The sequence below is a fragment of the Pseudopodoces humilis genome, chromosome 7 (genome assembly GCF_049639895.1).
Source record: "Pseudopodoces humilis isolate 2021_Gansu_Grassland_sample_001 chromosome 7, ASM4963989v1, whole genome shotgun sequence".
Taxonomy (NCBI): Eukaryota; Metazoa; Chordata; class Aves; order Passeriformes; family Paridae; genus Pseudopodoces; species Pseudopodoces humilis.
The window spans coordinates 3302226-3319102 of record NC_142206.1 but is presented as its reverse complement, the minus strand read 5'-3'; positions in this window follow the sequence as shown (position 1 = coordinate 3319102).

Here is a 16877-nt window from a genome sequence, read left to right as displayed (position 1 = left end):
TCTTCTTTACCAAAATCACGTTCCTGATTTTACACAAGACCTTTTTTCACTCAAGTCTGCATCAAGTTATTATTTCAGAGCCAGATTACAAGCTCAGCTGTGACACAGTAAATCAGGATTGACACCATTAAAGTACATGGACCTACTTGAGCCCCTGCCTGCCACAGCCTGGGCTGCAATCACTGCCAGGCACAGGCAAGGGAAAAAGAGCTGGGGTGTGTGACAGGGCTTGTGGGGAATCACCCTCAAACTGCAGCCATAGGTCTTCCTAAACAGGCTTTGCTCACTGACAACACATTCTGTTCCAAATTATTTACAACTATCTCAAATTATTATTCATTTGATAAAAAAATACACGTTTACTAAGCCCTTTCTTTCTGTAGAATTCTGATTTGCCGAACTGACTTTGTAAAGTGCCGTTTAAATACAAATATCACTGCTGCTAAAACGTTTCCCACACTGCTAGTGTGAGTTCTCTGTTATTTCTGCAAGGGCCCTGGGGTTTTTGTCCGGTCGGTTCCCTGGCTCTCCCCGCAGAGGCCGTGCTCTTGCATGGCATCATTTCATTTCATATGAATGCACACCTGGAGAGAGGGGATTATAGCTGCCGTTTCACATTTCCTCACGCAGATAAGGCAAAGGGCTGGGTGAAAGAAATGAATTTTAGCTTTTCTTGAACATTTCAGTCACCTCACAGTGTAGGAAGAAGGGGTGGGTGTGTGTGTGGTGGGTCCTACAATCACTTAGAAGGCAGCACATTATTTCCCCTCATGAGCAAGCACAGCAGAGGGAAAGATTTTTCTCCCTCATCCCATGCCTGGGGACAGATCCTTCTCTCAGCCTGAGCCACAGCTCACTCAGGGTCGTGTTCCTGCATCATCATGGAGCCACGAGAGGGTCTCCCTTTGGTGAGCGAGCCCACATGAAGAAAACTCAAAACAGAGAATCATAAAAGGGAGAGATGTTCCCATAAGTCCAACAGAGCTAAAGCTCAAATTCCATGAGACTTCATAAATCCATTTGGGTGCTCTCAGTTGCAGAGAGGAGGGCAATTACAATTGTGGTAGCAAAGGAACATCTAAGTCCTTATAATTCGCTCATTCTTGAATTTCAGTGCAAGATTACTGACAGAAGCATTTCGGCTGGTGATAACCACCACAGCGGTTTCTGGAATTCCCGGCATTTGTCAAGGGTTGAACGAAGCATGAACTTGGTTTACACAACTGTCAGCTGTCAGGGAACAACCCCTTCAGTCACTGCCAGCTTCCAGCAGGGTCTAAGTGGTGACACATTTCCTATCACCAACCAGTCAGGCCTTCCCCACACAGAGATCACTGAGGATTGGCACATTTTCCACGTGAACCCTTTTGGAAAAGGAAAATCTTGCTTCTGATTAATGTCTGTGAAGGAAGGTAATGCTGATCCTGATTTTGAGGAGTAATTTCTGAGCATAAAGTGGCAAAAAAAGATCAGTAAAGGTCTGGCTTTACAGTGCCAATCTCTGTCCCAGCCTTGTGGTAACACAGACCCTCATCTGCCCCACTTTAGATCCTCAGCCTTGTCACCATAAACATGTGCAAACTCCTCAACCATTTTATAAAGGCTTTGGAGAATTAGAAACAAACTTAAAAAAACTACTGATAGCTGATACAGAACTGAACAAGATTATTGAGAGAACAAGTTGTCTTACATTAGCTCATTTTCACTCTCGTTATCACACGCTCTGGTATTCTCTATAAAGGCACATCAAACCCAAAAGACTGAGCCGGTTCCCTGCTCTACAGCTGTCAAAGCTGACATCAGGATTCCATACATTTCCTCTGAAGTTGATACCATTCTGATTAATTTCTTGTGAAGCTGATATGATCCTGATTATGCAAATGCTTGGCTATTAGAAGATAAGCACAATGCCTTAAATTTGTACCTGTATTTTAAAACATGCTCATTTATCATTTAACTCTTTTCATACACAAATCTGTGTGTAAGAGACAGAGGATATATTTCTGTTTATGGGCCAGTAATTAGGAGAAATATCATTAAATATTGTCACACCAAAATATTTCATTATTGATTCACAGACACAGTGTGGGACAAGTTCTTATTTGTATAAAAGCAAATCTTAATCATCTAAGTAAACTAGGTATTTTGTTTATAATGTAAAAAGTGTTTTATTTCATGGGTGCTCCAAAATATTTTCAAATCTACTCTTACACTTAATAGGAAATTTGAGCAAGAATGATAATAAAACTTGAAAAAAGCAGAAAGAGTGAATATCGACTTAATTACAAATAAATACCTCCTATTTTTTCCCCCCAGTATTTGTTTATCTGTCATTAATATTAATACTCTTTAAAACATAAAACCAGAAAGGTCAATAAAGTAGTTGATTGCACCAACCATAAAGGGATAGATTCTTTTAGACAATCCACAGTCATCACATTACATTTGTAAATTTCAAGGAGCAAATATCCAATTTTCTGTGGTTTCTTTCTTCCCACATATGTCACACTTCAAATTCGTTTTGACATCTAAACAATGTTTCCTTTTTTTCATTATAATTCCCTTATCTAGAGTCAAAGCTTCATGACAATTCCATACAAAGAAACATAAAAAGACTTTCTGGTAGATAGGTTCTTTATTTTAACGATTTCTTACAAAGATACATTGACAAACAATCCAGCTGCATGGGGTTTCACAGGCAATATCTAACTCTTACCCCACTCACAAATCCAATAATAAATATTCAACCTCCTAAAAAATACCCCCAAAACACTCCAGGTTACTCTCCCTACCTCATTTCTGCATTTTTTTTTTCCCTTGAGGCTGAAACATCTGTGTTAGTTCCATACTATCAGCATATACATTTTTAATTAACTAAATGCAATAAAAAAAAAACCTAGTTGTCATTTTTGTAAGATATATTCACTTATACTTTTTTTTCAGTTTATGTATAAATGTAATCTCATTCATAATCATATAAAAGCATTAAAACATATTCTAGGACGGGGATGCAGCCACTGCTTGCTAATGCAGAGCAGCAGAGTGAATTAATGCTTACCCAAGCTCTTATCACCCAGTGACTGCAGAAAAACTGAAGGCTTCCAAGAAGAAGGGAAAAAAAGCCTTCTTTTGCAGAAGAAAGCTGCAAAAATGAATCAGGAACACATTCTGAGACCAGTTCTCAGGTCAGACTTGAGTCTAAACATGTCTCAGAAGGAGCCACGGAAGTGCCCAGCTGTGGTTCCCAAAAGGGATGTCCCACCTTGCATTGACTGGTGAAGTTCAAGAGCCCTTTAGGCCTTTCCCTCCATCTCCTGCATCCACTCCTGCAGGGCCAGAGGTGTCAGATTTGTATGATACAAGCCCATCATCTGGGGAGAATGAGGGAATTCAGACCTGCTCCTCACTGCTCTGGAAGGAAGGCCAGAACTGGCCAGATATTCTGACCTACATTAGCACAGCAAAACTGCAGGAGGCAGAGGTAGAAGCAGCAGACCAGCAAAGTCATAACTGGTAAGGAAGAGCTCAAGAAAACAGTCATAGGATCTTTAAAAATCTCAGCTGGTGTGTCCTCTGACTTTATGATACAGTTGAAAATGACATTGTTGTTGCTCCCCCGGTGCCATACCATCGTGTTCAGAATGCAGTCTGAGACAGGTGCAAAGACCATTTAATGAATCCCAAACACAGGGCAGGAAGGAACCTCCTAAATCAAAATTAATTGCCTGCTATCACAAGCCACATCATCATACAATCTGGCTTATAAATTAATCATATTTCATTTTAATAGTACCTTGGCATCTTTCTCCCATTTCTATCATCAAACAGCATTTCTGGCATCTCCCTTCACCAAGGATAGAGATGTCCTCAGAGATTCCCAGCCCAAATACCTGGGATTAGATCAAATATCTAAGACCAGGTGATACACAATTTGTCCTTATGCCAGTATTTTCATTTCTCTTAAGCAGGGAAGGGGTTTTGTTTTGTTTTGTTTTGTCTGGTGTTCACCTGTTTAACTTGTAAAGAGCTCGCTCGCTCTCCTACAGCTTCCCTTTGCTGGGTTGAACTCACTGAGCTCCTTGAGCAGAGATGTTCTCCATCCCATCAGGAATCCTTGCAGCCTTTTCCTGCACCTCTTTCATTTGGAATCATATTGCTGGAGCAGGGACATGCAATAATTTAGATGACATGTAGCACTGTCACATACATAACCTTGGCAGTTTGCTGTACCTTTTGGAAATAATTCTGCAGGTGCAGCAAACTACTGCTTTTCTTCAGCAGTGGTAGCTCCCCCTTGTCCTGTGATCTGATAATAGATTCTTCTTTTTGTTGTCATTTCCAATTGGTCAGCCCAGATCTTGCAAAAGAAATCCTTATGATTAGTTTTTAAAAGCACAGCATCATGCTTTGTGGCATTAAATGACTTCCCACTTCCATTATCCTCAATCATCGAATTTGTTCTTTATGAAGTCAATATAAGTTATCTCTTCATAACAATGACTTCATAATTTAATTATGATGTACCTGCTTTTTTTCCAGTGATATTATAACAGTGATTCAAAAGTAGCCTTTAAAGAAACTTCCAATAAAAGTTTCTACTTTTAGAACATTCTAGAATTCTTCAGCTACTTTACATGATTTCTCTTACCTCTATTCCTTCCTTTACTGAAGCTAGGTATAAATAATAAAAAGAAATCCTTTACATTAATAATCTAATTCATCAGAGAGATGTGGCATAATTTATCTTTGGTAAATTCAGCCTGTGCTATCCAATTTTAAATCAGTCTCCAGAAGTTTTTGTTTGTTTATTCTAAATATCTTCTTTATGTCCTGATTACTATTAAATCTTAAAAATCAAACAGTTACCTTGGCAAATCTTCACCTCCATGCATTACACTTCTTACACAAAACTTTTATTCTTTGGCTTTTGGCACCATGTACAATTTTACTGGTCTCTAAAAAAAAAAGGGAACTACAGGAACAATAGTTGCACATGTCCTTTCTTTAAAGACATATTCAGGTTTTTCTTTTCCCTTCTTTCTCCCTGCCAACTTTTAATGTCATGCTTTCCAAGTTTTCATTTTATTTTGGCTTTACTAAGATTATATTTTCATACTTCATATTCCCATTGAGAACTGTGTTGCTTCCTTGACAACCCCACCACAATCACCCAACTCCAACTGCTTTGACCAAAACCAGATTATCCTTGGTCTCTATCTCATTTACATTAAATACAAGTCCCATTTTCTCTCAGCAACTCCTTTTTTAAAAAAATATAGAAAAGGAACTATTTACCATTGATTGACGCTGATTCTTTTTTCTCAAGTCTAAGACATCTTGACTTTGGCATTTGTCACATCACACTTACCAGACAATTTTCCTACCCACAACAGACCTCTTCCTCTGTTCATTGGCTTCTTTCCTGAATTCCAGTGGATTTTTATCGTGCATAATCCTTCAGATCATTGCCCATATTAACACCACAAAACTGGGCCTCAAAACCTCCCTTACAAGTTTATACCCTCTGGCTCAAGATGCAAATTTAAAACATTTTTAAACCAAAAGTAGAGGTTTCTGAGTTTTACAGTCCAAGTGACTCCAATGAATAGCTCTTTGATGTCTTTAAATCATTTCTTCAAAACCAGTCTGAGATATATTTCTCTTTAATTTGAAATTAATCAAAGGATGAACCAAGCAAGAGTTTTCTCTGTGAACAGCTCCTTATTACATACTCACTGCTTACCAGAGCACAGGATTGACTTTTATTTCTTCTGTAGCAACTTGATAAAGAAAACCAGCATTCTCACACTGAATTAAAATTGGGTCTAATTTTCAGTTTTCCACCCATGCTGATGTAGAACATTAAATCTCTGCACCACCACACAATGCTTTCAGTGCTCTGTTGAACCACGTAACAGGGTTTTTTTCTTGCCAGCCAACACTTAGCCTGGTGGCACACAGCTCACTGCTGGTACTCTTCCATCAGGTCATTGTTGAGCTAACAGTGAGGCATTTTAGTTCTAAGCCCTTTGTTTTAGCCATTCTATTGTTTTGTGTTACTTCACCTTAATTTCAGTATTTCCTACAGGCACACACCCTTGGAGAGCCATGTCCAGACCCCACTGCTGCTTTCTCACCTTGCTTTCAGACTGCCTGGTGCCCAGTTCATGCCAGGTATGTCCAGTCATCTCACAGGTGAGGCACTGCTTAGCCCACAAACACTCTCAAGTTCCTCAAGTCATCTGCCAGTTCTCTAATTGAATTAGACATTTTTCTCAATTACCTCACTGCACACCTGATTATTGTTGCCACCACCCTTATGCCTCTCCTGATTAACGCTCCTAACAAGTGCCACGAGGCTACACTGAGCTAGGGGAACTGTCATAAATTCTTCTGAAGTTTCATTTTCTCTTAATGATAGATTAGTACACTTCTCATCTCCTTAGTTTCCAGTTAAGGATAATATTATTTCACACAGTTATCAATAGTTCTTTATATGTATATTAACACACTCAGGTAAGCTGCCATAGTTGTCATAGAGATTTTCTTTATATAATTTCCCTTTTATTAAAAGAACTTGTGTAATTGTCACTCTTCTGCTTGAAAAGGCAGCAGATGCTATGGCTGATAATGATTAGCTCAGAGTCTGAGCAGTGACATCAATGAGCAGCCAATCCCCACTCACAGCAATAGGATCAAGATTTAATTCCTGCCAGAGCTGCAGTGAAGCACTGAGATCTACTGCAAGGTTTGGTGTTTGAAATCAAACACATTAGTATGAGTTTAATTGGCATCTGGTGGATCCTAATAACTGTATAATTAAGTCCACCCTTGCAAATTCTCTTTATATTATGGCTCCTACTTAAACAAAAGCCCTGAGTAGTATCTCTTATATACAAGAGATTTGGGAACAAACTGGATCAAAGAATAGAGTACAGTCAAAAAACCCAAAATAAACAAAACCAAAACCGTTTTTGTTATGGACCTTCCCCAATGCACACTTTAAAACAGAACAGAATTGTTGAGCAATTTTACACCTGTTCCCTATTTGACACTAGTTTATTACTGCATTGTAGAAATATTTCATTTTGTAGCACATGTTTCTTCTTGGGAAGTAAAAGAAGTATAGTTCTTGCAAAAGGTTAAGGTTTAGGGTTTTTGAAGAAGTCTTCTTTTTCTCTGAAGTTTCATGACCTTTTACCTTGAAGGACTCCATCAAATGACTCAGGCTGTCAAGAGTGTGTTACAAAGTTTGATTCTTCTACAAAAAGAAAGTAAAGAAAAAAGTTAATTGCAGGATGCATGCCTTTCAGAAAGCTGTTTTATCTCTGGATTAAGAAAAGTCTGATACTTTGGGATTAGTGTTTCTGGAGATGAGCAAAGTTGTTAAAAGAAAGTCTCATTAGAAGGACCTAGTCCTCTTGCCACTGAACATATCAAACAAAATAATATAATTGAAACCATTCAGCTTTAAGAAAGAAAATTCTGCAGTATTTACAGCTCTGCTGGGTGACAGGAGTTCATCCTCATGAACAAAACCTGCACACAAGGACCAGGTTGCACAGAGCCCCATCCAACCTGGCCTTGAAGATTTCCAGGGATGAGGCATCCACAGCTTCTCTGTTCCAGGGCCTCAGCACCCTCAGAGTAATGAATTTCTTCCCAATATCCAATCTAACCCTGGCCTCTGCCAGTTTAAAGGCTCTCCCCCTTGCTCTGTCACTTCATGCCCTTGCACAAGCCCCTCTCCAGCACTCTTGTAACCCCTTCAGGCACTGGAAAGCTGCTGGAAGATATTCCTGAAGCCTTCTCTGGGCTGAACAACCCCAATTCTCTCACCTGCAAGAGGTGCTCCAGCCCTCTCAGCATCTTTGTGCCCTGCTCTGGACAGGTCATACTGAAGATTTAGGTTATCACATATTTGTACAATCCAGAACAGCCTCACCATCCACCTGCACATACTGATCTGCACAGGTGTAAGCAGCTAACACAGCTTTGACCAAAACCTTCAGATAAGATGAAACAAGTATTTAATAAAAACAATAGTTTGTGTGATTTTAGGTGCTTTCTCTGGCAGTAGTTTTGTCCTTGGTAAAATGCAGCTGGACATGCACCATAAACAAAAAAATTCCTCAAAAAGTTGCATTACAATCCCAGTTAGTTTTGCTGCAGACAGTGCTGCTGCAGTAAAATGTTCAAACACAAAATAAACCAAAGGGGTTTTTACATGTTTTTTATTTTTCCATACTCATGGTATTAGAAAGCCATTAAACACTTGCAATAGCAGTAGTACCTAGTGTTCAATAGCTCACATACAGCTTAAGCAATTAGAAGCTGTTTTCTTTGGAAAGAATACATTAATATTGGCCAGGACAGCATAAGGATAAGTCATGGTGTTACTTGTGTGAGACTGACTGTGATAAGGAGATTATATGAGCTTGGCAAAGTGATAAGCCTCTGTGGATTGAATAATTTCAGAAGCTTGGGAAGACTGGAAGCGCTTTTTTGCTGCACTGAACAGCACAGAATGCACAGATCCCTGGGCCAGGGCTGAGCAAGCTACCTGCAGAACCAGGGGCAGAATATTCACACCAGGGTAACACTGTCCCATTTCTAATTACCCATCTTTGCTGTTCACTCTAATCATTCAGAAGAGGGGGTGCATGTGGAATAACAAAGATCATCAACAAGCAAAGGAAAATAAATAATAAGAACTAAATATGCTGAAAAGAAGCAAACCCAAAACACCCACACCAATCATGCAGTAATAATTTATCTGAATTTTTCTCCTGCACACTCGTAACTTTACCTGATTTATTCAATTTTGTAAACAGAATAAAAGACTGGTAAGGCAGACACACCAGGATATTATTCAAGAAAGCCACGTACAAATGGCAGAATCAACATCAGTGATTTGTGACTACTATTGAAGAAATTAGAAATAATTGCAACCTTTCATTACAAAACCTGTCATTTGGTATCTGCAAGCAATTTGGTGTAAAACTAATCTTGACGACTGAGTCATTGCCAAACCTAAGAATTTGCTGCATAAACATTAAGCCATGTAATTGCTCAAGGTGAATGTAAGAATCTATAACATTAACTGTTGCCATATCAAGACCAAACCATGCAGCTCTTGATTCAAAGAAATTTGAACTGTAGGATCAGGCTGTTAATTTTTTTTTTTTCTCTTTGAACAAAATGAGGGTTACTATGAACTCAAATTTGAGGGAAAAAAATCAATCAGTGAAAGACATAGCAACATTTCCATTGAGCAAGCTTATTTTGGATTAATCACATGAACTGCTGAATTCACAAACACTGGGCTCAGGATTTTGCAAATTTATGCTTAAACTGCTTCAGCAAAAACAACAACAACTGCACACATTGTGAAGAATCTATTAGCATTTATCACAAACCAGATTAAACCAAACAGATTTTTTTTCCCCCACATTTAGACTGTGGATCAAACATCCTCACCTCAAATTTGTATGATACAAGGTTACAGTTATGTCTAAATTCTATTTTCTCCTTCCATTTCTAAACATTTTCCCCTAGATGAGTCCCAGTTTGCAATTAAAAAAAAAACAAACCCAAGAATGTATTTTATACTATAAAATATAATTGATCTGTCCCTTCACCACCAGAACTTTCAGCAGTTTCTTGTAAACCTGATGTAAAATCAGCATTTCTGTCAAGAAAATGATATCAAAAAGATCCATTTGCAGCCAAACCTGCCTTGCCATCTACCATTGTTCTACCCTAATTAATGTATGAATGTATTTTAACACACTGCCTGGGTTTAAGCCCAGCTGGACACCAGGACACATACCTTTATGGATATCCTGCTTTCCTGTCAATTCTGTTCCAAGGATTTGGAGAGAAAGGTGGACTGGCAAGGGATTTCAGATGCTCCCACAACATGTGAAAATAAAGTTCAAGCCACAGCATGGTGCAAAGCATTATTGGAAGAGAAAAAGAAAAACTCTGTCCTACAATGTGTTGAAAGCTTTCCAAATGGTGAGAGTTATTTCAGAAAGTTTATTTTAGGTAAAAGGAAGCTTTTTCAAGGAAGTGGTAACATAGGATTACACATTACAAAAGGTTGCTTTCCAAAGCAAAGAAGAATTATTTTACTTTTACTTTTTTCAATGTATCCTACTTCTCTAGCACAGGGAGAAAATATCTGGAAAGGACTAGAAAATATCACCTGGTTGACAGCCCATATGTGTGCACATGGGTAGATTTTATTTTTCAACAAAACTCCAAGCTAGAAACTTGTTCCTTTAAAACATAAAATTATTAAATGAAAAAACATCTTCCCACATGTGAAATTCTTGAGCAAAAAAATACATTGGGTTTCCACAGAATTATAAAGATTCCTCAGAACACTATTTTTTACACATTTCAAGGAGCCTTGCAAAATGAAATGTTAGAAATTCATTCTACCAGTTCTACCCTAAATCAAGTAGTTGCATACTGGGGCCCAAACATGACCTGTGTTCTTTAGCTTTAATCTGACAGAATCTCAGGGGCTAAACAGTTTCTTCTTCTCCTCTCCTACATTTCTGAATGAATAACTGGGAAATTAATTTGCCTGTACTGTTGTGAAGCAAAGCTTCCAAGACAAATAGACTGACTTTTTGCAGTAAGCCTAAAAAGAAAAGAAAATTTATTATTATTATTATTTTTATTATTATTATTATTATTATTATTATCATTATTATTGACATGATTATTGTCGCTATTTAATTATTTATTATAATAAGTTATTATATTTATTGTTCAATTATTTTATATGTATTACTTATTATTATTATTATTATTATTATTATTATTATTATTATTACACTACAAAACTTACAGAGAATATAAAAAACAGAGCTCTAATAGCTACAATTAAGAACTAAGTCCCTGGAGGGAAAAGGAGTGATTTTTTACATACTGAAGTTGTCCCCAGATTCAACCAAAGCAAGTAAAATATTTGATTTCTTTCATGCATTTCCAGAGCAAGTGACCTCTGTATACAGCCAGGCACCTACATCAAGTGTAATGTTAGCCCTGTTAATGCAAACAAGCTCTTTATTGATCTGCTGTAGTGAAGACTTGAGCCTACACAGTAAAATAACAAGGGGAAAAAAATCCCTCTACGATTTTTAAAAAGGATTTTTTTTGGTTTGAATTAGTGGTTCTTAGAGCTCACAACCATCAAAAGCTACTTCAGTAAATTTCACATAAAAGTGGAAATCTTCAACTATTTTTGCATTTATCATGATAGTCAAGTATTCCAAGGTACAAATGACTGAAACAACACAGAAAACAGACCAAAGTTTTATCTTATAAAAGCTATTCAAAGAAAAGATTTCCCCTCCTGCTTGCAGTGGTATGGATGTAACAAGGTCTAGATCATGGGGGTATCAATAAACCACCAATGGTTTCTTTATAATAAGAAAATGCATACAAAGTTAAAAGGGTAAACTTTACAGGGAAGATCAGTAAATGCAAAATCGATTTTACTCATTTATTCCCCTAATCTTGTCATGCTGTAATCGAGTTTCAAGTTAGATTTTCCCTGCCCCCTCCCTTAGAATTTAAGCAAGCAGCATGTTAAATCACTGCAAATGGACTCTGGCTTTCTAGACCCCAAGAGAGTGTGGCTGTTCACTAATGTTTATCTAAAAATAGTTTAATTTTGGGCAAAGTTCCTCTTTGTGCTCCTGGACATGAAATGGAGAGCAGATTTTCGATGGCCGATCACCGTGAGATGAATTTTACTTCGAATTGTGCCCACACTGCAATTCAATGAGAGAAATTCAAGTTTTCTTACTTTCTTTCTAAACAATGCCATTACCCCATCAATTTATTTCATTGTCTAAAGCCTGGAAACCTGCAGGGTTTCACATCAGGTATTTTCTGAGCCGTTACTAAGTAAGAAAGACTGAACACTTTTGCATAAGTCTGAAGGATGAGAAATACTTGCAAAGGTGGCATTCTGTACTCAGAATTGCTGCTACAGTTCCTTCTGCAAAGGTTCTCTCTCACCAGCTAACACTGAGCTCCAGCTACCAGCACCTGTGTGCACAGAAATAGGCTTCCAACATTGACTGGCACTTGAGAACCTCAAAAAAAAGCAAAAAAAAGCAAAAAAAAAACCAAAAAAGAGAACAAGTATGTTCTCCCCATGTTTTTTGCAAGATCATATAGACTAAAGTTTTGTGGATAAAGCATATATAAAGTTATAAAAGAAGCCTCAAAATACATGTTATACAAATACTAAAGTTATTAAACCTAAACTTCTGGAAGACCACTATAATTGCTTCTTTTATATCTGGCATTGCAATTCAACTGCTGAATTCCTTTGCTTCCAAGAGCAGACTTATGGAGATGCTGTACTATTTGATTTGGCACTATTCACAAGCCTTGGTAGATGATCAAAAATAGAGGGCACAGAAGAGCAGGAAAAGCCTTAAGAAGCTGTCTGGGCTGCTGTTGTTGCTGCCTCCATAGGCAGAAAACTTGTAAGCTGTATGATTCACTATTGTTTAATTTTAGACTGATTTTTTATGTACCTTGACAAAATAAACATCAGCATTTCTTCAGCTATTGATTCATATCCAGGTTAAGTCTCTTCACTTGTCAGCAGGTAGAAATTTTATTTTTTCCCCTTTGCAGAATTTTGAAATACATGAGTCATGTTGTGCATTAACTGAAAACTGAAGACAAAACTGTTACAAAAAGCAGCAAGAAGTAAACAGGACAATTAAAAAAAAAATCCCAGATTAAATCATGATTACAACAGGAAGATTTAAAACTTTCTGTGTATTCAAGAAACATAAAACTGATTTTTGCAACTTCAGGAGGACCAAATAATGAGCTGGAGAGTCCTGAAAAGCTGCCAAGAAAATTGTACTCGTGTGGAATACCAGGGGAAGAGGGAGGGGAGGATATCCAAGTCACCCTGAGGCAATTGAAGGTTGCATTAGGATGCTTACACATGACTGGAAATTCACAGGAAAGCTTTCCATGTAAACAGGAATCCCCAAATATCGATAGAGTCACAAAAAAAGCTTTTACATGCAGTGCTTAACTCCTCATAAGATCAGGCTGTGCCCAGTGACAGGGCCCACAGAAGATATAAGAACTGCACACCAACATCCCAATTTTCCTGTTTGCTGCCATCAGCAGCAGGTCCTGGAGGCAAAGCCCAGGTGCTGGGTGTCTGTCCTGCCTCTGCTGCCAGCATGAACCCTCCAAAACCTGCATGGACAGGGATACTTCAGTTCTGCTGAGCAGGGCTCTGCTGGGAGCAGGGAGGGAAAGAGCAGGCTGATGGCTGTAAGGGGAATTAATACTCCAAGCAGTTTAATTCCTATTCAGATTTTGACTTGGAGAGCTGCCAGGTTTCCAGGGAAGCAAGTCATACAGAGCAGCTGCTGCCCAGTTATGATCTTCTCTCTCCCCAGACTTCCTCCACAAACACAGAGCAGATCCTTGTCAGCAAGCTGGGGCTTTTTAAGGCCCCCACAGCCAAGAGAGGGCTGGAGCTCCTTGCTTGCCTACAGCTTTGGCTGTTTGTCCTCCCCAGCTCTGCACTGCAAGTGGAGAAAAGCAGATTGTGCTCCGTGCAGCATGGCAGTGCTGGGTGACGCCCTTAGGAGAACGGGCAGTGGGGATGAAACACAAAATGAACTTCCCCAGTTTGTGCACAGCCCCTTCTGGCTCAACAGTGGGGTGAGTGAGATGACTGAACGTGCAGTCCAGCCACCAGCAGACAGACACACGCTTTGTAAACGGCATCACACTCGGCTACAAAGCTCAGTGTGATTGTTGTGTGTAAGAAATTAATCCTCACAGAGGATTACATAAAAGCCATCCCACAGTCTTCCTCCTTTTTCAAGATTTTGAGATCACTTTCCCTTTCCTCCTCATCTGCCACTCCTTCATGCACCATGCTTGGGGACAGACGTGTACCTTAGCCAGCATGAATGCAGGAAAAGTGCCTTCTTCTGAACAATACTTTCATCTCCTTATTCCAAGACTTTTAAAGTCTTTTATGGACAACTCTGCTCAGAATTGCCACATTATAAAAAGTGAAGCAAAGCTCCTCAAAGTCAGATGTTTTGTCTCACGGCCCTTTTGAAAGAGAGCCTGAAGGCTCTACTGCTAAATACGCTACTTGCATATGTACCTGTACAAGTGCATTAAACTGAAGGTCTCTAAGTTAAATGTTCAAGGGCTTTACTGTACTACTTTGACAGGTATTCTTGTGACAGTTCAAAACCAGAAGCATTCCCTACAGACAAATATTTTTTACTGACTTCCTTCAAACTTCCTTGCAGAGTGCACTGTCTGATCACTGGGTTGTTGTTTAGAAGCAGAACTACCAAAGTGAGCAGCATCCAAGAGCGATGCATGTCTGTACAGTTGTATTAGACCAAAAAAAATTCATCTAGTGGCCAAATTCCAGTTGCAGTTATGGTCCCTTAATGAAATGACATCTTAATGGAACTGACCTAGTTATACTTTAAGACTACTGTACCTAAAATATTACATAGATGGAAACATATTCTTTGCCATTTAAGCTGCAATTTGCAATATTGATTTTAACCCCAGATGAGACCTTGATCTAACTAAGTGCACTGTGAATCCAAAAATCCTGACCTCCAGACCAAACATTTGTTCTTTATTATAAGTGCAAGCAGACTGCCTCACGTTTGGGAGACGGATGTGAGTCAAATCTCTCAGTTAACTCTGGTTCAAGGAGTAATCCTGCTGCATGCAGCTTTTTTTGGTATGAAAGCTACACCAGAATGCTCATCCACACAAAGTAATGACTCCAAGTTCTCAGCAACACCAAGAACCACCAGGGTATTTTCATGTGAAATAGGAAAAAAAGCAAACCCAGAAGTTAGAGTTCTAGTTTGCAAATAGAAAAAGTAATCTTTGATTTCTTTATATTAAATTAAGGGAAAAAGAGTGTTTTCATCTTCTCTTAGAACAGACAAAACTGTTCAACCTCCCATCACAAGACCCTCCTGCCCTGATGGAGGCATTCTTTCAAGAATTTTCATTTGTTCATTGCAACTAGAAGCACAGGAAACCTCCAGAGATTTTTAATACCTGTGTGCTGGTTCTCCCTATAGTAAATGATACCTAGACCCTCCACAGGTATTTAGGTGCTCATTTTCTACTGGTTTAACTGGGCACCTAAATGTTTTTACAATTATTTCTGCCTCACCACCCCTTACCTTCCAGTACATGAAGGTAATACTATCTCCCTGCTCCAGAGATGATTAATGAGAATGAACTACAAAACATCACTGAGTCACTTTAAACTATATATAGTCACCTAAACAGTTTTGAGGACTTGGGACTCAGTCTCAAGTCATAGACATAGAGCAGCCCCATAGAGTGGTGCAGGCTTACTACCTGCAGTGAATGAGATTTTGAAAAGTAATTTAATCACAACAACAGGATTTGGGAATAAAAAAAAAAAGGAAATTGTGATTCAAGGACTAGAAGAGACAGGTTCTCTAATTCTGCTCTGTGCCTTTCAAAGAATCCCTTTAAGGAATTAGACTTTGTATGACTGAACTGCACCCTCTTTACAAAGTTGACTGCACGTTTAAACCACAGAACAAATCAAATGAAGTGGACCTTTTTAATCCAGGAGAGCCTCTCTACATGACAGACTCTCTTTAAACTGATCTATTTAGTTTGATAGGCAGTTAAAAATGCTCATCTCTCTTCCCTTTTTGCAGACATGAAGGGAGCAGCACTGTCTCAGGACTCATACTCTGGACATCATTTTACATTAAATCATTAGAAAGTAACAGCACATAGGAAGAGCAAGAGGAAGCAGAGGCAAGTATTCTGCAGTACTATAGCTACTATAAAATTCAGCTTTAAATAAGTCCATAGAAAAAAATCAACCCAAACAATCCAAAATATAATCAAGCTCCCATTTACCAGAGTTTCAGCTGGTTTACTTGAATGGAACCAGCATGGTCTGCATGGAACTGGGATTAAGACTAGAGTTGCTCACTTGCCGATACTTCTGATCTGTAAATGAAAATACAAAATATCACAACTGCAGAAAACTTAAGATCCAAGTTGTTAACAACTGTAGAGGACATGAAATTATTTCATTCAGTGTCCCCAGACTTTACTGAACGGCAGCAAGTTTAACATAAATTTTCAAAATGTCAAACATGAAAGACCATAGTCATGTCTGACTTAGCCTGTGACCTTTGATCAGTCATTCTCCTCTTGGCCCATAATTTCTGGGTTGTGTTTACTTACACATTACTGTATTGCATGGAATTAATACTGGTTAAATGAGTTCAGTGCTGCAAGGAACTCAACACTTACTATGGTTGGGAGTCTGATCTCAGGAGGTGGGGCTAGAAAAGAAAATAACTTATCTTCACCACTGCAAAAGACAGAGTGAAAAATCCTAAACACTTCAAAGACTTAAAATTATTATTTAGTAAGTGATTTCAAAATGCTCAAGAAAGACAAAGAGAATACTACTAAAGAAAAAAGAGGCTGAGAAAAATTATTTTCTAATAGGAAGAAGTGTTCTCTTCCCACAGTAGTTGTCCCTACTCTGTGACAGTTTATTTTATGCCTACATAATGTTTTTATTTTTGAACAGGATTAGATGGAAGTTCTTGGGAAGGTACTGCTTCATGACCATTATATAAATATTTCAATGGTGCAGGTAAAATCAGATAATTCTGAATTTTGCTAATAGAAAACATAACTTTCTGCCAAGATGGCAACCAAGAAGCTTTGAAAAGATCTAAAACTTCATCAACTATATGAGCAATCACAAACAGCCCAACAAACACTTTTCCCAGAACTCCGTGAGAGGA